At 44.2% G+C, this 14197-nt stretch overlaps 1 annotated feature.

The window, feature by feature from the left end:
• Positions 8693-10382: an enhancer, noted in NCBI's record as "VISTA enhancer mm403". NCBI's record gives its function as "enhancer in: branchial arch[10/11]" and the evidence as "EXISTENCE:transgenic organism evidence [ECO:0001131][PMID:17130149]".

Below are 14197 nucleotides of genomic sequence, written 5' to 3' on the forward strand. Positions count from 1 at the left end.
TTTCATCTTCCTTTAATTTTCTTTTTGAGAAAACAAGTTGGAAGTGGTAGGACTAGGCAAGATACAAAGTTATGTATCAACTACGTGAACTATTGATGTCTGAGTAGCTAACACAACACATGCCAGTGAACTAAAGCTCCAATCTCTTCGCTCAAGACAGAAGAGTGGATGATGATCACTGCATCTCACATTCCTCCAGTCCCTGCCCCTTCCACACACACACACACACATCCACGACGCACCCACATGGCACGGCAGGCCTGTGGAGGTCAGTGGGCAACTTGCAAGAGTTGGCTCTCTCCTTCCATCTCATAGGTTCCCCAGAATCACCTCAAGTTGTCAGACTTTCTAGCAAGCATCTTAACCCACAGAGACACTGCACTGGCCTCAAGCCCTGCTTTCAGAACAGGCAGGGATCCAATTGCTTCCCAGCCCCTCTAACACAACCCTACCAGGACCACTGTAATCTCTGTGCCGAACATAAAAACAGTCCTCGAGAAGGCCCTTCATGCTCCTTTTCCAGAAAATTCTCCACTCAGTCAGTTACCCAGTAGCTCTGTAGTATTCTTGCTTTGGCTTTATTTTCCAGCCATAAATACGTGAAGCATCCCTCAACCAGGCATGGACACATGCGCATCCCTCTGCTTCAACCCGTTTTACTTGGATAAGCAGCATGGCTCAATTCCTTTCCTTTCAGGCCAGTACCGAATGCCTCAGATCTTAGAGGGCTACTTCTAGATCATTCTGTGCAACATTCAAACCTTCACCTAGTGCACTATAACCACTTTAATTTTTTAATTTTTTTCTCTGTAGTGTGAACTAAAATTTTACATACGTTTTTTTTGTTTGTTTTTGTTTTTGTTTTTGTTTTTTTTGCTTGAAGTGAGCAACATCCCAATAGAATTTTTTTTCCACTCAGCATGTTTGTTGATATTGCCCAAATCCCTCCAGTTCGAATTCGAGCTCCTTGGGGAGTGGTTTTGTTGGCTTGTTTATGGACCGACAGTACCAGACATAGATTTGATGTCAAATAGATGTCAAGAGAACAAATGAACAGGTGAGTGGGTAGTTAAGTAACTACACACAAAAGAAAGGGAAAGAAGATGAGTGAGCATGGAAGGGAAGAAGAAAGCAGGCTAAGTGTTTGCGGAGTCCCATTGGGTGGTGAAAGTATAAGACCAGTGTGAATCTCCACAGCTTCTGTCCTGAAAACCTACTCCTACTGTAGAGAAGCTCACTGGATTGTCTCTGAGTCTGGTTAATTTCATTATATATATATATATATATATTTTCAACTTTGTAATAACAACTTTAAAGTAAAAAAGAAAATAACCACCAAATATATACGCCTCAAGTGAATAGCATGGTTGATAATTTGTAATTTTCTTGGTTTTCCTGAATATATGATATAAAATATGATGTTTCTGGGCTGGAGAGATGGCTCAGTAGTTAAGAGCACTGACAGTCCTGAGTTCAAATCCCAGCAACCACATGGTGGCTCACAACCATCCGTAATGAGATCTGATGCCCCCTACTGGAGTGTCTGAAGACAGCTACAATGTTCTTACATATAATAAATAAAAACCAAAATCTTTTTTTAAGAAAAGAAAAGATCTGCTGTTTCCACCATACAAAGAAATCATGACATTTAAGTGATTTTTGTAAAATTTGAGATCTGGATAAAATTGGAGAACATATACTCTTTGGGATCAGGTCTTGAGATAAAAGTCCAAATTGTTTTAATGATGCTGTCACCTGAATCACCAAGTCTACCCACAGGCTCCTGGCCATCTCCTCTGTGCCCTCTACTCTGTCCTTCAAGATCAAACTCCTGAGATCACTCTGCCCCACCACCACCACCCCCGCCACCCAGTACACGGTCACTACCATCACATTCCCGGTGGCCAGCTTTCCTCCTTACTTATAGACCACAGCTCATCTAAGACTCTTAGACCTTCTCTGCCTATGTTTTCCTACCCACTCCACACTTCAAGTCCCTCATCCTGCCTGCTTCTGAATCGAATCTCTGTTTTCTAACTTCTCCCCTTCAGGCAGCTTCCCCACCTGAAAATCTTCTGGAACCCAGACCTAACCATCTGCTTCACTGGTCTAGAATCTCTCATCTAGGACCTTCTGGACCCTGCCAGTCCCCCAATCTCCTCTTGCATGGGCCCTTTGCCCATTTCTCCCAGCCCGTCTCACTCCAGGACTCGTGTCTCCAGCTCCTCAGCCATTGTTTGCCTCCACACCTTTCAAGTGAGTTAGCACCTATTTTTCAAAACTCAGCCCTTTAACAACTTCCTCTAGAAGGGTTCTTCCCAATTCCCAATAAGTTGAATGTTACTCCTTAGGGTTCTCAGAGGAACAAGAACCATGCTTCAACTAATGATTTACTCACAGCAATCTTGGATTGTCCTGTTATCTCCCTGGGAGTGGGACCCCATGTTTTAACACTGTATTTCAATACGACATTGAATTTAACATTTGACATCCAGTAGAAATGTCCTAAACTCAAATAAAAGGAAAGAGAACAAAAGAGAGGAAAGCCAGTTTGATAATTAGATGGAATAGGGCTATAAATATGTTTCAGGGGAAGTGCATAAGGTCTGGGGCTGTGCACACTTGATCTCTGGATGTTTGCAAGCCTTGGAGCTGAGCTATTGAACAAGAACAGGATGGGGTGATTAATGAGACCACATGCATTTGAATCCCAGCCTAACCCCTTTGAAGCTGACTGCCCCAAGCACATCCCTGAGCCAACCTGATCCTCAGTTTCCTCATCGGTAAGCGTGTGAACTATCAGGCTGCAGGGGGCCATGTGAGATTAAGTGGGATAATTCACGTGAAAGGTTCAGCACCGTGCCTGGAAGCAGCAAATGTTTAGTAAATGTCACGAATGGTAATGTTGATGATAATCGCCAGGAAACAAGACACCAAAGTGTTTCTAACCACACAGCAAAGGGAGATCCAATAATACAATTCTCTGCTATCTCAAGCATGAATCGCATCCGTGCAATTTCACAGGCCAGCCCCTGCCCTGGTGCCCTCCTTAGAGGAAGCCAACCAGATGCTCTTTACAGCACACCAGCCACACCAGGGGGAGAGGTAGGGGCTGTATACCTTGCTCCTGATTTAGCTGCGGTTTTAAAACTATGCTTGGTTCATTCCACAAGATGGTAATGACCGTTATGTGGAAGCAAGTGTTCCGTGACTCCATTGGGCCATAAGACGCAGTAAACCAACTCCAAGGGTGTTGTACATTGGCTGTAAGATTTCTCTGGGCCCTGGGAAGCAGATGGCAGGATTCACCCTGCATCTTTCATTAGACCTTTCTATAGCTTTTAGATCATCTTCTAGGACTTCTGCAAGCTTTCTGACTCAAGGGCATCTCCAAGGTCAGCACAGGTGACTGGAGAAGTGGGAGGAGAGTGCAGGAGAAAGAACACAATCTCCTGGTACATATTTGGATAGTGATAGGACACATGAGTATTGTGTGTTCTGCAATTTTCCTGAGTGCATAAAAAAGCATTCTATAATAAAAAACAAAGACATTTTTTTCTTAAACTAATTGTCATAGTTGAAACTTGAGAACATGAAAGTTATCATTTAAAAAAGAAGAAAGAAGACCCTTTTTAGGAAAAAAAAATCCCTATGTCTTGTGAGTTCCAAGGCAGACCCAGGTGAAATAAAGCAGAATTCAGTAGCCCCATGCAGTGAGGACCTTCATTCCCTGGGTGCTCACTTTCAGCAAGGCTACAGGAAATACCAGTCCGATATAGAATCAAGTAGGCAGAGAGGCTCATTTGTCATCTTCAAAGGGGTGCTTGCTTTGCTGGCCAAGAGCCCATCAAAATCCAGGGATGCTATCCTCAGTGCTAAGCCAGAAGCCTCTGGTGGATCAAATCAGGGAATAAGCCTGAGGTGAGAGCAAGATGTTGACAGAGAAGTGATGGAGGCACTGGTCCTGGGTACCATCTAGTAGGCAATGCCCAGTTTGATCCTTCCCCTTCAGGGATGTATTAGTCAGCGTTCCCTAAGGAACAGAACTTCTAGAATCATATCTCCCTCTCCCCTCCCCGCTTTCTCTCTCTCTCTCTCTCTCTCTCTCTCTCTCTATATATATATATATATATATATATATATATATACATATCATCTATATCGATAGATAGATAGATAGATAGATAGATAGATAGATATGCCATAGATACAGATGTATAGATCTAATAAGGTTTTTGTTTTTGTTTTTAATTGTGGCTTACAGGCTATGGTGAGCTAGTCCAACGGTGGTTGTCTACCAAAAGAAGATCCAAGAATCTAGTAATTTCTCAGTACACTCGAATGGATGTCTCAGCTGGTTTTCAGTATATACAAGAATCCCAAAGAAGTAAGCTCTGATGCCAGTGAAGGGATGGACTTGCCAGCAAAAATAAGGGCAAGCAGGCAAAAAGCGAATGCCTCATTCTTCCATGCCCTTTATCTAGGCTGCCAGCAGAAGATGTGGCCCAGATTAAAGATGGATCTTCCAGCCTCAAAAAAATCTAGATTAGAGGTGTATCTTCCCACCTCAACAGATTCAAATTGAAAATGGCTCTTCCCATTTCAAATGACTTCAGTAAGAAAACCCACTTCATAGGTGGGTCCAGCTGCCTGAATTTTAGTTAATTTTAATTTGGTTGGTGTATTACACAGGATTCTCTAGAGTCACAGAACTTATGGATAGTCTCTATATAGTAAAGGAATTTATTGATGACTTACAGTCTGCAGCCCAATTCCCAACAATGGTTCGGTAGTAGCTGTGAATGGAAGTCCAAGGATCTAGCAGTTTCTCAGTCTCACACAGCAAGCAGACAAAGGAGCTAGAGCGAGACTCCCTTCTTCCAATGTCCTTATATTGTCTCCAGCAGAAGGTGTAGCCCAGATTAAAGGTGTGTTCCACCACACCTTTAATCCCAGATGACCTTGAACTCAGAGATTTAATCTTCTGGAATCCATAGCCACTATGACTCAAGATCTCCATACCAAGATCCTGATCAGAAACTTCTATCTCCAAGCCTCCAGATAAGGGTCACAGGTGAGCCTTCCAATTCTTCATTATAGTTCATTCCAAATATAGTCAAGTTGACAACCAGGAATAGCCACTACAATTGGCAACCAAGAATAGGCATCACAAGGAGGAACTGTCAATTTCAGGAAACTGAGTTGGGGTGGAGGCAGTCTTGTGCCTGGACCACACATGCACCACACACTCCTACAGGAGACCCTTGCAAAGAAATGCATTGGCTAGGCTTGAGATCATTCAACAACCAAGGGAAATGCCTTCTACAGGGGATTGAGTGGAAGACAGGACTGTGTGATGTTCTGATACCATGTTTTGAACTATGGTTTTTAAAAGGATTGTTATTAAATTCTGAAACTGTGGGTATAAATGAAGTAGAACATGTTTTCCATTTAAATGAGACTCTTGGTGGTTTTCCTTTTATAAACCCTTGCATCTTCTAATTTTTCTTCAATGAGGAGTGCCACACTTAACAACAGAAAAAGTTGCTACATCATTTGTCCAACTTCTATGTTTAAATACCTCTTTAGAGTCTCAGTTATGAACACAACAATATGTTTGTGCCTGTTTGTGTGTGAGAAGACATCGTGGTTACACATGACTAAATGTGAATAAATGTGTGAGCCTGTGCCCACGTTTATATACATATACATCTTATTATGATTAACTTGGGAGAGCAACAAAGATATAGAGGACTGGTCTATAAACCTACAGATATCCGTCATACCAGCATCCCAACAACAAATAGAACAGAGACGCCCACCAAGTTCAGGGGCTTTTGCAGTGACACATTTACCCTTCAGAGACCAGATGACACCATGGCAACTGTAATCTTCACTGACATTTGTGCCCAAAAGAAGTTTTTCTCTACTTTTCCCAGTTAGGAAACTACACACAGATGCAGCAGGAGAGAGAGGAGGTTCTCTCAAATCAAGACAAACCCAGGGCCAGCTCTTAGGCTCCCAAGTCAAGAGATTTCTTGTTGTGTGCTCTGTTAACATGCTTGCCCCAGCAGGCTTCCTGTCAGTCATCAGCTAGTGCCTCTTCTGACAGGTACCCTTGCTCTCTGTGCTCAGGATTCACCTTCAGTGGAAGTCTTTAGATAAACTCAAGATTCAGGCTCTACTACTCCACAACTCCACAGCCTCCTCAACTGTGAGTGCTCAGGTCTGGCTCTGTGCATCACTTCCGTCTCCCTCCCTGCTTCTCACAGAGTTGGACTCAGTCTCTATGATGCACAGTGCATCCTCGTGCATAATTTAATCCTCAGTGTTAAGAAGGCTGATGCCAAGGGAGAAGATGCATGGGCGGCAGCAGCGTGAATTTTTTTTCAAATAAATACATTAAAAAAAAAATACAGTATTGTGGATGGCCCTAGAGCTTTGCCCATTCTCTGTATATCTCTTACACTGAGACTCATCCCAGCCCCTGGTATTTTACCATTGCTCTGTAATTTCTTTTATTTATTCCAGCCATTGTCACCAGCCGGCTGTGGTGGGAGGGTGTTACTCCAACATATGTTGCATGCCAAGATCTTTTGGGCTCCTCATACAAGATGAAGTAGAATACTATATATATGTGTGCGGTTAACAAAACGAATCATTCAAAAAAGTCATTTCCATAATAGCAGTTTCCAGTGGTGCTTGAAGTTACATGGAAGACTTTAAGTCTATGTGTCTGTTCAATTGTTTTTTTATTTCCAAAGTATAGGACCTGGCAACTGCTGTCAATGGGATGGCTGATGGGCCTGGAAATGTAGTTTATAAACAAACGTGTTTCCTCTCTTGCTCTACACAGCCAGCACTGCATCCCTCTGTGAATAACACAGTCATCTGTCTAAGTGATTGGTTTCACAAATCAATATTGTCTTCTCTAGCTAAAATTGAACAGAAATCGAGGAAGACTCAGTGATATCTCTGTCTTGGTCAGGATTTTAAGGATTGTGGCCGGAACCCAAGACTTATGAATAAGAATTACCCTCATAGGCTCATATATTTCAATGATTAGTCACTAGGGAGTGGTACCATTTGAAAGAATTAGAAGGATTAGAAGCTCTTGCTCTCTCTCTCACTCTCTCTCTCTCACTCTCCCTCTCCCTCTCCCTCTCCCTCCCCCTCCCCCTCTCCCTCTCCCTCTCCCTCTCCCTCTCCCTCTCCCTCTCCCTCTCCCTCTTCCCTCTCTCTCAGAAAAGGATATAGCTCTCAGCTATTTCTTCAGCATCATGCCTGTCCCCCATCATGCTCTCTGCCACAAGGATAATGGACTCACCCTCTGAAACTGTAAGCTCTCAATTGAATGCTTTCTTTCATAGGAGTTGCTGTGGTCATGGTGTCTCTTCCTATCGACAGAACAATGACTAAGACACTGGGTCTGTCCAGCTTGTAGACAAAGAGGAAATCCATTGTAATCCATAAGTGGGAAATCTAGGGTTATGGATAAAAAACAGGCTCTACTAGAATTAGGGGGCTTGGGTGACAACATGATCGATCTCTCTCTCTCTTTTTCTCCTTCACTATATTTTAAAAAGTATACAGGCCATTGTTACACATTAAAGAGACAACATTCCCAATCATCTTCCATACACAAACTCCAGCAAAGGGACAATGACAGTTGTCTCCTTAAGGGTTATGTCTAGTTCAAGGCTAATCACGCTGTCTTTGGGATACAGGGCTTGGACTGCCCTGGAAAATTGCATTCTCTGTATGCATCCTGAATTAGGAAGGGTTGTTGTTGGTTGCTACTAAGGAACCCAAGGCATGGGAGAACACAGGGGCCCCCAGGAAAGTGGTAGATGGACCTGAAAAAGGTGTGGCATTGTCACACCCAGAGACAACTGTACAAAACATCACCGTGCAATGTATATGAAGGGGAAAGGGAAGCAGTCCTACAGCAAGCAAAACAAAACGAACAAAACAAAACAAAACAAAACAAAACCTCCAGACAGAAAGCTGAGCTGAATCACACTGCTCCACCCAGGGTTATCAAGAAGACACAGTGGCTCTGGGGAGTTTGTTCCCCCAAAGTACCTTCCCAGAGAAAATCCAGGAATGTGCCCCCAATCATGATCAAAAGTATCCATTTTCATTAAACTAAATCCAAATAACTTTGAGTTCAAATGAGTTTTCCAGGAACTGAGGTATTTCAGTTCCTCCCCCCACCCAAGAAGTCCAAATTTAATTAAGATGGGACAAAGCACATCTGGATGCTCAGCCTGCATGCCAGCGGTTAGCCGTGCAGGCAGCAGGGTCTGCTTAGTGACACCCTTCTTTCTTCCAGTGCATTCTGTCCTTAAGTGGTGGGGTGCAGGGGGTTGGGATTCATTACATGTCCAGCCTGCATGGCACCGAGGTACCCAAAGGGTTCTTTAGAGTCACAGGAGCCCTGGGTGAGAATGTCTCTCACCAAAGACTCTTAGTTTTGTGACTTTGAGTCTACCTCCATCTGTTATCTTGTGTTAAGACTGCAAATGACAAGATCAATTGCTCACTTGCTCTTTCTCTCTGTCTCTCTGTCTCTCTCTGTCTCTCCCTCTCCCTTCTTCTCTCCCTTCTCTGTCTCCATCTCTCCTCCCTCCCTTTCCTTCCTCTCTCTTCCTCTCCATCCCTCTTTTGCTTGCTCTTTCAATTCAGAGTATTCATGGGATCTGTAAACCAAAACCCTCCATCCTACAGTGCTTGCCTTCTCTGACCTTGTATAGCCGACTCAGTAAGACCACGGTGACTCTGAAAGCAAGAGAGCCTGTCAGTCTCATCCAAGATTCAATGAAAGCATTTCCCTCAGATGGAACCTTTCTTCTTTTACAAAACCTGTCTGCTTCAAGCCCACAGGGCAATTTCCCCTAGTGTCAAATGCCTGTGCCTCCGTGACCTCGTGTCTCTGGGTTCATCTGACTTGATGATTGCTGCAGCTCCCAGGGTCTGACATCCTGGGATGCTAGAGTCCCCAGAAGTACTGCATCCTTCTGAGCTCGTTTCTCTGACTATGATTTTTCCTGGTGGCTTTTATTTGAAGGCCAGACTCTAACCCCACCCTGGAGAGGATGCCTGAAAGAGAAAATCCAGGCTATATGGAGGGGGACAGGCTCTAGATATCCAGACTTAAGCCAGAAAAGTTAAGTCAATAGCTTTGGTTATAGGGGGGGGGGGGGAAAAGCTCTTCTTTTCTCCTCCCCACTGGGGCTGCAGCCTATGTGCTGATTGTTGAAAATCAGTCATTAACAGCCAGGAAATGACTTCCCATCCATCAGAACCGTGCTCAGCCATGTTCCAGCCTTTCCCCTCTCCCTGCGTAATTATTCTCATCCACCCCTGATTACGGTTTATAATAGCTGTAATTCTTTTCAAATCAATCACGGCTTTACCGCAGGGTTACTGGGAGAAATGCGAGGGGTGCAGACGCCCCCTGGCTGGCCTTCAGATTTGGAAATTGCCAGTTTTCATCTGGGTCTCATTGAGTCATCTGGATGTTCAAAGAAAAGCTAAAGTTTTTAATTCAAAGACCTAAAAAAAAAAAAAAAAACTCACTCTTGACTCTTCCCTTCACATTTCTTTAAAAAGGGAAATGATGGTCCCTTGAGGCTGGCACTGCCGAAGCCTGTGGATGCTGTTTGAAGAGAGCATCAGGGATTGGTTTTCATGAGTTGGTGTTTCTTCGGGGCTTTCCCCATCTGAGTACTGTGTAAATTGCCCAATTTCTGTGATTTCTGCATGGTTTAAATGAAACTTCCTACCCTGGAGATAAACTTTGCTCATAGTAAGAACTCATTGTGAAAAAGTATGACCATCATTTGTATTCTGTGAACTTTATACAATTTAATTTTTTTTAACATTTGTTGAACTTACTGTGTGTGTACCATATACTGTGCTGGTGATATGGTTATTTAAAAAAAACATATTGTCTAATTAATGTGTTGAGGGTTCAATAGCTGGGCATAGAAGAAAAAGAGATATAGAAATAACCGTTTTGGAATTCATTATGGGTACCTCGTCTGTGTTGTGATAATCAGTAAGAGAGTCATACGAGAAGTTATTTACGCCTTCAGATCTTAGAGTTCTCTTGGAAATGAATGTTATGGAAGGTGATGAGCAGATATCATCCCAGGGGAAAAGTGTGTTACAAAGCCTTCTGGAAGAAGAGAGGATGGGGGAGATTGAGGCCGGGAGAACTGAAGCAAGTGGGAACTGACATGCCCCCGGGTCAGAGGAGGACCATGGCCCTGCTCCATCAAGGCCTCCCCAGGAAGCTTTAGAGAACCACAGAAATTGCTCCATGAAAGTTCTAGGAACCCGAGGTCACCATAGCAAACCACCCAACAAGACATAACGTTAACGGAGATGTCATCTCCCAGACAGGGCCAACAATGACAGGGGTGGCTTTATAACACTGGATTCCCCACCGCTACAAATGCAGTCTTAAAGCTGATGTGTGCAAGACTGCATAGACAATTGACTTCATGTTTTGTAAACATGCTCACCCCCAAGCCAGCACAGGCTGGGTTATTGGAGAACTTTTATACTTTCCAGGGGCCCTTATAGCCTCATTTGCTGGCATCAACTACAAGACATAAAGTCATTCAAGCAGGGAAGCCCAGGGGTCTGTAGTCTGGGGAAATGTTCCAGGTAACTTCTAATCTGGAAGTCATTTTCTTTCTCCTACAGCCAGGGTGGTCCACAGCAGAGGCTTCCAACGCCCTACCCCTTAAATTTTCATGAGGCAGTAAAGTAATGTTTTTAAAGTTGTGTGGTTGTGGGGAGAAATACATGAGTTTTTCAGTTTCCCTTCTACTTTGTCATGTATTAAAATTAACAACTACCATAACTCCATTTCAATATCAAAAAGTATCTTGATATTAAAACTACAAGCACAGTTAATCTCAGCATAAATAAGAGCTCTTCCAACCAGAACCTTTACTCAAGAGACCCACACCATCATCCTTTCCTGTGTGCTTTTCGAGACTTGATTTCCTTTCGATTATTTATTCATAGTGTATGTATGTGTCTGTGTGTATCAGTGCAGTGCCTACAAAAGCCAGAAGAGGGCGCCAGAACCCTGAACTGGAGTTACAGGTAGTGGTATGGGTGCTGGGAACTGAACTCAGGTCCTCACAAGAGCAGCAAGCCCTTCAACCTCTGTGCAGTCTTTCCAGCCCCCACTTTGTTCTCTGAGGGGAGGGTCTTTGAGTATATTTATCAAGGTGTAGCAAAAGACAGTGGCTAAAAATCTCAGATGTAAATTAACAGCATGTTTTTTGTGTCTGTCCTTTTCCCTTTCTGACCTCTGGCTACCTTGGCATATGTAATAGATCTCACTTGGAAATGGAGCCAGAATCCCAGAATCACTGTTTTTTTTTTTTTTTTTTTGGAGTCTTGTAGCTGATTCTGAGGACAATCAGATGTGAAGTCCAATCCTGGGTGCTCACTAATATCTGTGCACACTCTTTTCTGAGGTCGAATTTATTTCCTTCAGAATTTTGTTTAAATTCATGTGACTGCTGCTTTCTGGTCCACGATACAGTCACGCGTGTTTTAATTTGAAGCTAACATTTTAAATTTGTTATTGTCTAGTAAAATTGATGCTTCAGGAATACGTGTCATGTTCAATTTGTCCAGAACTCTCGGCTTTGTGTAGCTGCTATACACGTGTCTCACTCTGTGAATCGCAGAACCAAACTGACAGGGATCTTGTTGCTGGCAACTGACATCAGCTGTCCAAGCATCTTCAGCCGAGAGCCCTGTCGCTGTGAGAAATGAATACCTTGCCCCTGTGTGAGCTAGGGGGACCACTAAGACTGCTGGACCACTCATATTAACCTCTGCTCTGGGGTCACTCTAGAAAAGACACGGGTAAGAAAATGCTGTCCTGCTTTTCCCATATACCCTGAAGGACCCCGCCCTGAAAACTCAAATGTGCATAAACTATATTCTGTGCTTTTCCATGCCAGACCCACCAACCAAAAGTTTAGTTCTTGTATATTTGAGATCTCTTTCAGGGTTTGGGGAGATGGTTCAGTTGATAAAGTGCTTGTTGCCCAAACATGAGGAACTGTGTTCAAACTTCCAAAAGCCCATGTGAACATTAAAGATGAGCATGGGGCCTCTCATAGTCCCAGCACCCAGGAGGGAAAAACAGGGACTGCCTAGGGCAATCAGAGTGGGGCTAAATGAGTCAGTGAACTTTGAGGTGAATAAATAATGTGGGAAACAACTGAGGAAGATGCCCAATGCCAACCTGCAGCCTCCACGTGTGCACACACAGACACACATGCACACAGACTGCACACACATACACATGCAAAACCAAGAGCCCCTTCATTTTCTCACATGATTGCTGTTAGAATAGGATTTTAAATAAAACCATTCTCACTAGAATGTCAATGAAAGATGCTGCATATTTGGGTACGTCTAACTGTGTTATAGTGCAAGAGGATGACACTAACTGATCCAAAAGAAAATGACTTTAAGGTAGAATTTCAGACATGAGCATCCATCAATGGGGAGAGAGTCATTTAGAGCTAAAGTGGGCTTTCTGAGGCCTCTCAAGATGATACAACTTTGTCTTGTAGTTGGCAATGTGTTTATCACTTCTTGGCAACAGAGAGTCTTTGAGCATGGGAAAGCATGTATTAAAAAAAAAAAAATCAACCAACGAAATAAACAAGCAAAAAGCCCCACGATGTCACTAGGATTGCTGTTCATATTGCTCAAAGTCATAAAGATGAATTAAGGATGCTTCAGTCAAGCCTGGCAGATAAACAAAAAGCATGACGGTCTAGGATGTTAGGCTAGAGTCTAGCAAGAACGAGACAAAAAAAAAAGAGTAAATCGCAGCCAGGAGGAGCCTGAGCCCGAAGGACAAGCCTAGGGTTTTTTAAAAATACACTGGAGCAAAGAAACATACAGAAAGAGAGGGGAGAGGGAGTGGAGAAGAGAGAGAGTGGGAGGAAAGGGGAGAGAGGGAGGGAGGGAGGGATGGGGGGGAGAAGGAGAGGAGAAAAGTGAGCAGGGTGTTTCCTGGAAGGAAGAGTGGGTACTAACATCACCTTGCATCCTGCACCCCCCTCTGGACTCTGAGTCCTCTCAAAGGGATGTCTGTTAGAAGGGTCTGCTCCCAGTTTCTCATATTCCTATGACCCAGTGACAGCCTATGTTCTCATAAGAAACCGTTTCAGAGGCAGGAATAACCAGATGAAGCAGAATCTCAGAGGAACTCGCCCTTAGATCTAATAGAAAAGGAGCCCCCCCCTACCCAACCACCCATTGACTGCAGGATCAGGTCACCAATCATGGGTCCTATCTTGTCGGGACAGACCAACAAACAAAATAAACAAACAGAGTACCTCTGTTCTCTGTTCCCTGGAAGAATGAGTTTGTGCTGCAGGAAGCAGGTGAAGCAACCCCTGCAGCCACTGCCATGAAGCTGCTGTCCTCACCTCACGATGCTCACGTGGGCACCGAACAGGTCCCCTTGACACCTGTCGGGAAGGTGATGCCAGGAGCAGGAAGAACGCACTGAGTCCAGCCCACTGGTGTTGAGAGACAGCAGGATGAGGTGGATGGGAGGCTATGAAACTGGGAAATGTCTTCCTTTCTCTGGATGAGTGGATGGACAGCAGGGTTGTGACAGGCACGGCTCCTGCTTAGACTCCCACGGGAAAGCATCTAGGGTTTTGCTAAAAGGATGTCCTACCCAAGGGGCTCTGGCACGTGTGACTACAGGTCTGGTGCAGGGTGTCAGGCATGGGCTTGAACATCATGACGCGTGTGATGGGGCGTGTGGAGAGAAGGGAGGGCTGGACTGAGCGGAGTCCAGTGGATCTCAGTGTGGCACCCAAGCAGTGAGGGGACGGGAGCAGCGCTCATCCCTGCCTTGATGTGTGCCTCAAGGGAGGGAGTGGGTCAGTGAATAATGTGTACTTTACAGTTTGATTTGGTTAAGCAAATACTTACTTGTTTCTCTAGCAGTTAGTCTCTGACAGCAGTTAGCAAGTGCCTTCACAAAAGACGGGAGTAAAGACCCACACAACAGAGAGGCTCTGGCTTCTGCCTGAGGGCAGGCTGCCAGTCTTTGCCTCCTTAGCTGTTTTGCAGCTTATGGCAATAGGTTCTTCTGAGGTGCTGTTGACATGTTAACATGACAGAT

Source organism: Mus musculus, chromosome 6, assembly GCF_000001635.26.
Source record: "Mus musculus strain C57BL/6J chromosome 6, GRCm38.p6 C57BL/6J".
Classification (NCBI taxonomy): domain Eukaryota; kingdom Metazoa; phylum Chordata; class Mammalia; order Rodentia; family Muridae; genus Mus; species Mus musculus.